General features: G+C 34.2%; 1 protein-coding gene across 6 annotated transcripts in view; it reads right to left on the bottom strand.

The window, feature by feature from the left end:
• SPAG16 (sperm associated antigen 16) overlaps positions 1–12,053 on the bottom strand; it is a 1,128,509-nt gene that overhangs the window by 1,008,806 nt on the left and 107,650 nt on the right. The gene's annotated exons all lie outside the window — the stretch shown is intronic.

Raw genomic sequence — 12,053 nt, 5'->3', positions numbered from 1 at the left:
AAAGAACTACATAATAAATTGTTCTGAGACAAGGCATTACTTGCATGAAATAAAGTGAAATTGGATTCCTACTACATCCCACATTTAAAAAAAAAATCAATTACAAGTAGATTAAATATTTAAAATTGGAAAGCAAAATTTTACCAAAAGACCTCCACTCCAGACAAAATGGTTTACTCATCTCTACCCACTCTTCCTTGCTAAGCATAACTATGAATCTGGGAAATAGTGCAAGAGACAACCAAAGCAAAATTCTGAAAGGTGCACAGAAGTAAGCACACTGGTTAGAGATACTAGAAACAGTACAAGCAGCATAGTGACAGGACATCTTACTACCTCCTATCCAACAGAAGAAGACAACCTAGGACTGGCATTTTCTGACCACCAACCTAACAACAAGAGGTGCAGTGTGTTTTCTGACCATACAGTTATCAAGTTAGAAATCAACAGGAAAAAGAAAGCAAGGAAATCTCTAAACACTTGGAAATTTAACAACATACTTCTAACTAATCCACAGGTCAAAGAGGAAGTCTCAAATTAAATGAGAAAATACAAAGAATTTAATGAAAATGAAAATACATCATATCAAAATCTGTAGGATACAGCTCAAGCAGTGCTGAGAGGGAAATTTATAGCACTACATGCCTACATTACAAAATAGGAAATGTCTCAAATCAATTATCTAAGTTCTTACCTAAAATTTTCTCCTTAAGAAAGGGGAAAAAGAATAGAAAAAGAAATCCAAATCCAACAGAAGAAATAAAATAATAAAAACAAAAGCAGAAGGAGGAAAATTAAAAATAGGAAAACAATAAAGAAAATAAATGGAACAAAAAAGTTGTATCTTTGAAAAAAAATCAATAAAATTGATAACCCTCTAGCAAAACTAACAAACATAAAAAGACACAAAACATTTATAGCTCTGAATGCAAATATCGAAAAGAAAGAAAGAGCTAAAACTAAAGACCTAACTAAACAACTGAAGAGGCTAGACAATGATCAGCAAACTAACCCTAAAGCAAGTAGACAAAAAGAAATAACAAAGATTAAAGCAGAAATAAATGAGCTGAAGAACAAAAAAAATAAAAACAAAACAACAACAACAAAAAAAAACAATGGAGAGAATAAATAAAACCAAAAGTTTGTTCTCTGAGAAGATCAACTAGATTGACAGACCCTTAGCTAGAATGACAAAGTCAAAAAGAGAGAAGACTCAAATAAACAGAGTCAGAAATGAGAAGGGGATAATTACTACAGATCCCAAAGAAATATATAAAAAAAAAAAAAACATAAGAAGATACTATGAACAATTGTATACCTACAAGCTAGAAAATTTAGAGGAAATGGACAATTTCCTGAAAACACATGAACAACCTTGACTGATCTAAGAAGAAACAGAAGACCTCAACAAACCAATCATAAGCAAAGAGATCCATCAGTCATCAGAAAGCTTCCTGCAAATAAAAGCCCAGGGCTAGATGCTTTCACAGGGGAATTTTACCAAACTTTCCAAAAAGAATTGACACCATTCCTGCTCAAACTCTTTCAAAAAATTGCAATAAAAGGAATACTACCTAACTCATTTTAAGAAGCTAATATCACTCTGATACCAAAACCAGATAAAGACACTACAAAAAAGGAAAACTATAGGCCAATTTCCCTAATGAATATAGATGCAAAAATCCTAAACAAAATACTTGCAAATCAAATCCAAAGGTACACTAAAAGAATTACACACAATGACTAAGTGGGCTTCATTCCTGGCATGCAAGGGTGGCTCAATATATGAAAAGCAATTAATGTAATTCAACACATTAGCAAATCAAAAGGGAAAAATCAAATGATCATCTCAATAAATGTTTTAAAAGCATTTGACAAAATTCAAATTCAACAGCCCTTTTTGATAAAAACACTTCAAAAGGCAGGAATTGAAGGAAACTTCCTCAATATGATAAAGAGAATATATGAAAAACCCACAGCCAGTATAGTACTCAACAGTGAGAGGCTGAAAGCCTTCCCCCTAAGATCAGGCATCAGACAAGTATGCCCACTGTCAACTCTATTATTCAACATCATGCTAGAAGTTCTAGCCAGAGCAATTTGCCAAGACAAAGATATAAAAGTTATCCAAACTGGAAAGGAAGAAGTAAAACTGTTACTATTTGCAGATGATATGGTCTTATATTTGAAAAATCCTGAGAATTCGACTACAAAGCTACTTGGGCTAATAAATAAATTCAGAAGACTGGCAAGATATAAGATTAATGCACATAAGTTGGTAATGTTCCTATACACTAGTAATGACCTAACAGAAAAGGCAATCCAAAAAAAAAAAAAAATTTCATTCACAACAGCAACTAAAAAAATCACATACCTAGGAATAAACTTGACCAAGGAAGTAAAAGACCACTACATATAAAATTACAAAATTTTACTAAAAGAAATAAACAGGAACATAAATGAGTGGAAAAATATTCCATGCTCATGGAAAGGAAGATTAAACATTGTTAACATGAATTGGGAGGACTTAACACTTCCAGACTTTGAAGCCTAACATAAAGCTACAGTGCTCAAAACAACATGGTATTGGCATAAAGACAGACATATTGATCAATGGAACTGAACTGAGAATTCAGAAATAAACCTCCAGATCTATGGTCAACTGATTTTTGATAAGGTCCCCAAATCCGATGAACTGGGACAGAACAGTCTCTTCAACAATGGGGCTGGGAGAACTGGATAGTCACAAAAAAAAGAATGAAAGAGGATCCTTACCTCACACCCTATACAAAAATTAACTCAAAGTGAATCAAAGACTCCAATATAAGAGACAGTACCATAAAACTCCTAGAAGATAATGTAGAGAAACATCTTCAAGACCTAGTATTAGGAGGTCGCTTCTTAGACCTTACACCCAAAGCACAAGCAACGAAAGAAAAAAATAGATAAATGGGAACTCCTCAAAATCAAAAGCTTTTGTACCTCAAAGGAATATGTCAACATGTGAGGAGGCAGCCAACTCAATGGCAGAAAATATTTGGAAACCATGTATCTGATAAGAGACTGATATCTTGCATATATCAAGAAATCCTACAACTCGATGACATAGTACAAACAGCCCAATTATGAAATGGACAAAAGATATGAAAAGACATTTCTCTGAAGAGGAAATACAAATGGCTAAAAACCACATGAAAAAATGCTCAAGTTCATAGTTATTAGGGAGATGCAAATCAAGACCACAGTGAGATATCATCTCACACCAATAAGAATGGCTGCCATCAAACAAATAGAAAACTACAAATGCTGAAGAGGATGTGGAGAAATTGGAACTCTTATTTACTGCTGGTGGGACTGTATAATGGTACAGGCACTCTGGAAGACAGTTTGACAGTTTCTCAGAAAACTAGATACTGAATTACCCTGTGATCTGGCAATTCCACTTCTCAGTGTACACCCAGAAGACTTGAAAGCAGTGACACGAACAGACATTTGTACACTGATGTTCTCAGCAGCATTGTTCACAATTGCCAAGAGATGGAAACAATCCAAGTGTCCTTCAACTGATGAGTGGATAAACAAAATGTGGTATATACATACAATGGAATACTATGCAACAGTAAGAAGCAACAAGGTCTTGAAACATGGCAACATGGAAAAATCTTGAAGGTATAAGTCTGAGAAAAATAACTCAGACACAAAAGGGGAGATGTTATGTTACCACTTCTATGAACTATATGAACAATGTAAAATCAATATCTAATAATATATGAATATTGGGGACCTAGTGATAGATAGTAGCTAGTGAGGGGGAATGATAACCTAATATGTTCAGATATGTGAATGAATTCAAAGGCATGGTAATGGATATGGGTGATGATTTTTTGTTAATGGCATTATAAGTATCAGACCTGTGTTGAAGGTGAATAGGAATGAAAGGGGCTGTTTAAAGGCATGTTTCCCATAGATGAGCACCACAAATATAAATAGGTGCTTGTATCTAAGGTATGACATTAGCAGAGAGAGTTGACAACAGAAGGGTACTTGGGGAAAATCTACACATTGCATACTAGGGACTATAATTAATAGGAATACCATACTAGTATTACACAAATACTAGAGACAAATAATTAAGGGTTGGCAAGAGCTATGAGGTATTTAAAATGGAGAATGATGAGGACTGTACAACTGGGTGGTGATAATGTGAGATATGGATGGATTATCATGGATATAACATAGGCGATGTGAACTTAGGAATCCCCTACTTTATAAGTCAAGCTCTCGATAATTGAGGTTTGCTCAGGTGAAACTTATGGCTGTAAAGAGAGACCGCTGAGCCCACCTGTAATTATGCCTAGGAGTTACCTCCAGAAAACCTCTTTTGTTGCTCAAATGTGGACTTTCTCTCTCTAAGCCTAACTCTGCAAATAAATTCATCATCCTCCCCCTGACATGGGACAGGACCCCCAACATTAATGAGCCTTCCTGGTAACATGGGACACGGATTCCAGGAATAAGACTGACCCTGGCATCAAGGGATTGAGAATGATTTTTTAACCAAAAGGGGGAAAAGAAAGGCAACAAAATAAGGTTTCAGTGGCTAAAAATATTCAAATAGAGTCAAGAGGTTGTCCTGGAGGTTACTCCTATGGCAAGCTTCACCTAGAGATGCCAAATGACCACAATATGATAAGCCAAGTGAACAGTAGTCCTGAAAACCTTAAACAATACCCAGATCCCTATCTGAGACTCTATAAAAGTTTCACTCACTAGGTTTATTTGTCAGAAATTTAAATCCTTCAGAGTGTTTCTATGCCAGCTTAGTCCCAAAATCCAAAGGCAATAGCCTCTTCAAGAACATCAACTAGATGTGTCCCCTTTGCTCATTAAGTTGACACCCCTTTTCAACATGAACAGGTTAGGATGGTCACTGCCCAGACATCCCCAAAGATCAGGAAATTGATTAAACTAGAGGAAGCAGTAGCAACAGAAAAGATGGAATTTAAAAAAGGATTATGAAGACTGAATCTTTACATAATTTCTTTTTCTTTGTTGCTAGGGTATTAGAATAGTTAGAAGGAAAGAATTGAAATTGTGGAACTGTAACCCATAGCATCCTTTGAAATTTGTTCTATAGCTACTTGTTAAATTGTAATTTGAAAGCTATACCTTTTTGTATACATGTTAGATTTCATAATAAGGAAATAACTGAAACTATGGTACTATAACTCATAATAACTTTGGAAATTATTTGTTAATTTACTTGTTAAATCATACTTTGAAAGATATTACCTTTTTGTATATATGCTATATTTCATAGTAAGGAAATAACTGAAACTGTGCAATTGTAACCTATAATACTCTGAAATTTGCTAACTACTTGTAATAAATTGCACTTGGAAGTTATCACTTTTATGTATACATGTTATATTCTTCAACTAAAAATATGATAAAAAATTTCCTCAACAACTGGGCTCACTGCCAATAACCACAAATATTCAATTCTTATTAGTGTACTTGTCACTCCGGTAAGCTCGGATTAATATGTGAATAAGTAAATAACCACAACTAATTCAAAAAAGCAAATGCAAATGAGATTAAAGGGTTCTGAGCAAATGAAGTACTTCACAACTTTCACTTGAAAGACTGTTCCAGTTTGCTAATGCTGCTGGAATGCAAAACACCAGAAATGGATTGGCTTTTATAAAAGGGGACTTATTTGGTTACAGAGTTATAGTATTAAGGCCATAAAGTGTCCAAGGTAATGCATCGACAACTGGATACCTTCACAGGACGAAGGCCAATGCTGTCTGGGAAACCTCTCTTAGCTGGGAAGGCACGTGGCTGGTGTCTGCCCACTCCCAGGTTGCGTTTCAAAATGGCATTCTCCAAAATGTCTGCATCAGCTTCCAACGGCCATCTTCAAAATGTCTGTCTCAACTCCAGGTGGGAGCTCCTTATGTCTGAACTTATACAAGGCTCCAGTAAACCAATCAAGCCCATGCTGAATGGGCATGGCCACACCTCCATGGAAATACTGAAGCATAGGTCTCAACCTAATCCACACCAATACGTCTGCCTCCGTAAGATTGCACCAAAGAATATGGCTTTTCCTGGGGGACATAATATATGCAAACCAGCAAAGACTGTAATAGTTACATAACCTAATGGCACTAGGAATGTACAATATCAACAACTGGAAAAATAAATGACACACACACACACACAAAAGACACAAAATACAAACCGCAAATATCAAAAATGAAAGAGGAGAGATCATTACAGATGCTGCAGCCATTAAAAGGATAATGAGTGATTACTATAAGAAAAACTTTACATTTATAAATTCTTCAACTTAGAATAAATAGTTTAATTCCTCACACAAACAAAATTTACACACTACCAAAATTCAATTAAGATGAAATAATCTTAATAGTCCTATAACCACTAAGGAAATTGAAATTTTAGTTTAAAAGTTCCCAGAAAATAAATCTCCCAGCCCAGGTGTTTTTAACAGAGAACTCTCCAAATATTTAAATAAGAATTTAGCAACGGAATACTATTCAGCAAAAAAAGACACACTGTTGATATACACACAAGGTTCTATGACTCTTACATGACTTATGCTGAGTGAAAAAGTCAATCCCAAAAGGTTATATCATGCAGGACTCCGTTTATATAACAATATTGATATGACAAAATTAACAAAATGGAGAACAGACTGATTAGTGAAGTGAGACCTGGGGTTAAGGATTGCAGTGAATGGTGCAAAGGTAGGTGGGTGTGGCTACAAAAAGGCAATGCTAGGGATCCTTGTGGTGATGGAATTTTTTTTATATGTTGACTGTATTAATGTCAAGAACTTGGTCGTGATGTTGTATTATGGTTCTGCAAGATGCTACCATTGGGGGAAACTGGGTAAAGAGTACAGAGGATCTCTCCACATTATTTCTTACAACTGCATGTGAACCCACAACCATCTCAAAATTAAAAGTTTAGTTTAAAAAAATTATGGAATATCACCCCTTTCAAGATGGCAGAGTGAGGTGCTTCAGGGCTTTGTTCCCCAACAGAAGCTTTGTATAACAAGCAAGAACTGGCAGAAACAACTTTCTCAAAGGAAAGTCCAGAAAACAGTTAAAGAACTGCAGTAACAGGGCAAACACCGAATCAAGAAAAAGGCTACCGAAAAGTGGTAGGATCTCATGGTACTTGCTGGTTCCTCTCTCCCCTCACCAACTCAAAGAGGAGCTGGCCCATCCTCCCAATGCATATAGTTCCTGAGGGAGGAGAGTAACCCTCTTGCACATACTGGGAACATGTATGTCTGTGCCAATCTATGTGGCAGTGGCCTGAGGGACTCACCATCCCAGAACTTGCCCTGGTGTAGAAGACAGCTCACAGAAGACAGATCCACAAAATGCTACAGGAGCGCAGTCAATTGGTGCCGCATGAGGCAAGAGATTGATGGCTATAGGACATACAGTCCAATGCCAGGACTGACAGGAAATTGTTTCCTAGGGAAGAGGGAATAATGAGAACACTGTAAACAGAATAACAGGGAATTCCTAGAACCACGTGCACATGCCCAAGGCAAGATGCATGCACAGGATAGTACAGGGAAGCCTCTATGCTTTGGCCTGGAACTATTCTCTAAACTCATGGTATGGATAAGTTCTGAAGGAGAGCACTCACACAGGTCAATCTGTTAAAGACTGGGAAATATGTCTTGTTTTTTTCCTCTTCCTCTTTTATTTTTTAATTAGCTCCTGGCAATCAAGAAAAGCTCTGTCATAATACTAACAAGATACAAGCCTAAGGAACAGACAACTCAGAGTTTAAATTCTAGTGATAATATGTTAAAATATCAAAATGTCAAGGTTCCAACAAAAAGTTATAAAACATAAAAAGAAACAGGAGTGATGACCCAGACAAAGAAGAAGATGAAATCATCAGAAATCTTCAATAAGGAGGACCAGATCTGAGATATAACAAAGATTTTTTTTTTAATGGTCTAAAATATGCTCAAGAAGCTAAAGGAAAACATGGAAAAGAACTAAAGGAAATCATGAAAATGATAGATGGACACAAAGAAAATATCAATAGAGAAAATGAAATTACTAGAAGGAGCCACATAGAGCTAAAGACCACATGAATAGAAATTAAAAATTCCCTAGTAGGTTACAACAACTGTTTGGAGCTGACAGAAGAAAAAATCAGAGAACTTAAAGATAAGACTACTGAAATTATTTCAGTCTGAAGAGCAGAAAGAAGAATCAATAAAAGTGAACAGAGCCTAACCAGTAGGATACCATCAAGTATAACAATATATGCATAGTACAAATCCCAAGAGGAAAAGAGAGGAGCAGAGAAACTTATTCAAAGCAGCAATGGCTGAGAACTTTCCAAATTTAATGAAAGTCATGAATATACACATCCAATTGATCAATGAACTCCAAAGAGGATTAACCCAAATAGATCCATGCTGCTGCATACTTTAATCAAACCATCAAATGTCAAAGAAAAAGAGAAAATTCTGAAAGATACAAGAAAAAGTAGTGTCATTTACAAGGCAGCCTCAGTAAGATTAAGTGCCAATTTCTCATCAGAAACCAAAGGCAATAAGGGAGTTGGATGACATATTTAAAGTACTGAAAGCAAAAGATTAGCCAACCAAGAACTCTATATCCCTCCAAACTGTCTTTCAAAAATGAGAGATTAATATATTCCCAGATTTAAAAAAGCTAAGGGAATTTGTCACTACTAAACCAGTCCTATAAGAGATGTTAAAGAGAGTTGTATAGGTTGAAAGAAAAGGACAATAAAAATAGATTGAAGCTATATGAAGAAATAAAAATCTCCAGTGAGAGTAATAACATGGGTAAATATAAATGCCAGTATTATTGTAATTTTGATTTGTAACTCCAGTTTTTACTTCCTGCATGACCTAAAAGGCAAATGTATAATATGTAATGATAAATCAGTGATTCTGGACCCATAATGTATAACCATGTAATTTGTGACAAGAACTAAATAAAAGTGGGGAGATGGCAAGGTATAGGAACATGGTTTGTATATACTATTGAAGTTTAGTTGGTATCAAAGCAAAGGAGATTGTCCTCGAATTAGGATGTTTAATTTAAGCCTTATGGCAACCACAAAGAAAATATCAGAGAATATATAAGCTCATAGAGACAGGATGCCAGGGGTGGAGGGCAGGGGAAATGGAGAGTTAACTGTGTAATAGGTACAGAGTTTCTGTTGGGGAAAATGGGAGTTTTAGTAATAGAAGATGATAAGGACACTGCAATATTATGACTATGATTAATCCCATTGAATGGCATGCTTGTACATCGTTGAAATTGGGAAGTCTTCAACAAACTTCCATTCTGTGTCATCTATGCCATACGTAATACAAAAGAATAAGACAGCATTAATAATTAAATATAATTTTTCATCTCCTAGTAAATAAACTTTAGAGAAGCACTATCATTTTTCAAACATAAATTCTACAATAGGCACTGTGCTAGATATCCTATATATATATAACTTCATTAAATCCTGACAAGAATTCTTTGATGAGCATATAATTCTTCCCAGTTTATAGAGGTTAAAAACATAGAAGTTACATAAATCTGTCCATGTCTGTACTTTTAATAAATGGTAGACCTGTGTTTCAATGTCAGTTCTGAAATTGTTTCAATTTGAAACAATTCATATTCAAAAACAGTGTTTGCCAAAGTACATACTACAGGATGTTAATAGATTCTATGCTGGAGGAAAAGTAGATTATGATAGTTAACTTATTCAAGGATAAGTTGTGAAAGTACTAAATGTATGCTAACACATAATATTCTTTTGTTCCCCTAAAAAATATTATATATTATTTCTAAAGAACTAAAAGAAATTAAGAGTAATGGGCAAATATGAAAATTCATCTACAGCTTATGAAAACTTATCCATAGCTTATGAGAAAGCTTTAATTTCAATAGCTATACTGTTAGCATAGGCTAAATTTCAAAGTCATTCTTATATAATATGAATTATTGATTAATAAATTTATAAATTAAATTATTAATAATATATCTTAAATTATTAATTGCTATTGAAAGCTATTTTTAAGGTAAACATCTAAACTTTGGCTAAATTTTTTACTTATAATAAGCTCTGAATAATTGTTGCTAAACCAGCTGCTGCCTAGGAAAAGAATCTAATAATTTTAGTATAGGCGTTTTAATTGCTCTTTTAATAACATTCTTAAATTTTACTGAAAAGGAAGATAATGTGAATATTTTCCCAAATATAACAAGCATTATTTCTTTTAACCTTTGACACCCTTTGAATTATTAAGATAACAAATATTTTGGAAATTGTGCTGCACAGAGTAATGTTTACATATCCTCCCCAACATGTCCTCCATCCCTATTCTTTTGGAGAAGAAATATCTATCCATATTTACTTCAAAATATCTTTACAATGGTCTCCAGCAGAAATCTAAAAGGGGTATTAAGAACATAAATCTGATTTACAGACAAAAGCATAACTGTAGATAAGGCTTTCCATTAGTGAAAAATTTCCATTTAAAAGAGCATGTCTATACTCCAACCCAAAATAGACTAACAAGGCAACAAAAGTAAGAATAGAAGGGAATAGAAGAATAGAAGTTAACAGTCTCTTACCTTTCCCAATTTTTTTCCCACTCTCTTAAAATACTTTTTCAATGTTGTTTTGTTGCTTTTTCTGCATGAACATTGTCATTTAACATAGTTAAAGACACAAGGAGAGAGGCAGATTTTTTATACATAAAAATTGTAATCTAGCTCTCAATTTGACACTGCAAGGAGTTATTAAAACAATGAATTTGTGTTGCAGTGGGTGCCATATGACTTTTTTCTCCTCTACAATGAAAAAGAAATTCTACATGTAAATATTAGTTTTCAAAGCATCCAAAGCTATATGAAATTCTTTTCTATTTCTCTTTAATAAATACGGTGGCGCATTACAATTTTCACATATATAATCACCAAAGCCTCAAAAAAGTAGTATTATTTTCTCTTATCTGTTATTTATTTGCGAAAAGTATCCAATTAATTACATAATTGTTCTTCTTTACTTTAGAGTAAAACATTTCACAGGTTAAAGGAAATTAATGTTGTATAGTTATCCTTACAAAGACTAACACATTGACTATGTTAGTAACCAACTGACAGGCTTAAAGAGTTTCAGAAGAAATCTGTTTTGCCAGTGTTCAATCAAATTATTTCCTTAATTCAAGAGAAAATAGTTTAACTCATAAGAATTGGTGCTAAAATGCAATCTCATCATTAATTCTACTTTATATAAGGGATAAATAAAAGGAAATTTTACAATGTTAGGGAAATATATGTAGGAATTAGCATGCCACATCAGGAATCCAGACACTGAACTGGCTTAAGAAGTAAAAATAAACAATTGTCCAAGAAAATTAATTAATTAGACCAGAAATATTAAATATAGAAGTATCTCTTAGGAAGAATTAGCATTTAATACCACACAGAAAGGACTATGAGAGAGAAACAGTCTAAGACACTGCTACAGTAATCTGTGGAGTAATCTGTGGAGACTTGCTTTAGAAGGATGGGAGTGGGAATTAAGAGGAAACAGGAACAGTATCACAGGTGGTTTTCTGCAAGTAAAACTTCAAAGTCCCTTAGGCCTGTAACCTCTAAACCCCTCCTACACAGATATTCAAAACATGTCAATTATTGTGAAAGAAGCATCAATGGGAGTTTGGGAAACTTTAGAAGGAAGAGGGTCAAAGACGGGACCATAATTTTGAAATGAATGAGATGGTAGAATGCAAATAAAATTAGAAGGCATTTCAAATATGAAGAAATTATACTATTTGTGAAATAAGATAATTTGTGATTTGTCATATTAATTTTGAGGTAATTGTAGCAACACAAAATGAAATTCTTATAGACAGCTAAAAAATATTGGTGTAGCTATAGTATGGTAAGATGTAGGTTTGAAAGCCATCTGCAAAGTGCTACTTGAAAATACGTTATGAGCTA

The sequence above is a fragment of the Choloepus didactylus genome, chromosome 9 (genome assembly GCF_015220235.1).
Source record: "Choloepus didactylus isolate mChoDid1 chromosome 9, mChoDid1.pri, whole genome shotgun sequence".
Classification (NCBI taxonomy): Eukaryota; Metazoa; Chordata; class Mammalia; order Pilosa; family Megalonychidae; genus Choloepus; species Choloepus didactylus.
The sequence above is the reverse complement of the archived record's forward strand: the minus strand, read 5'-3'. Positions and strand labels throughout refer to the sequence as shown.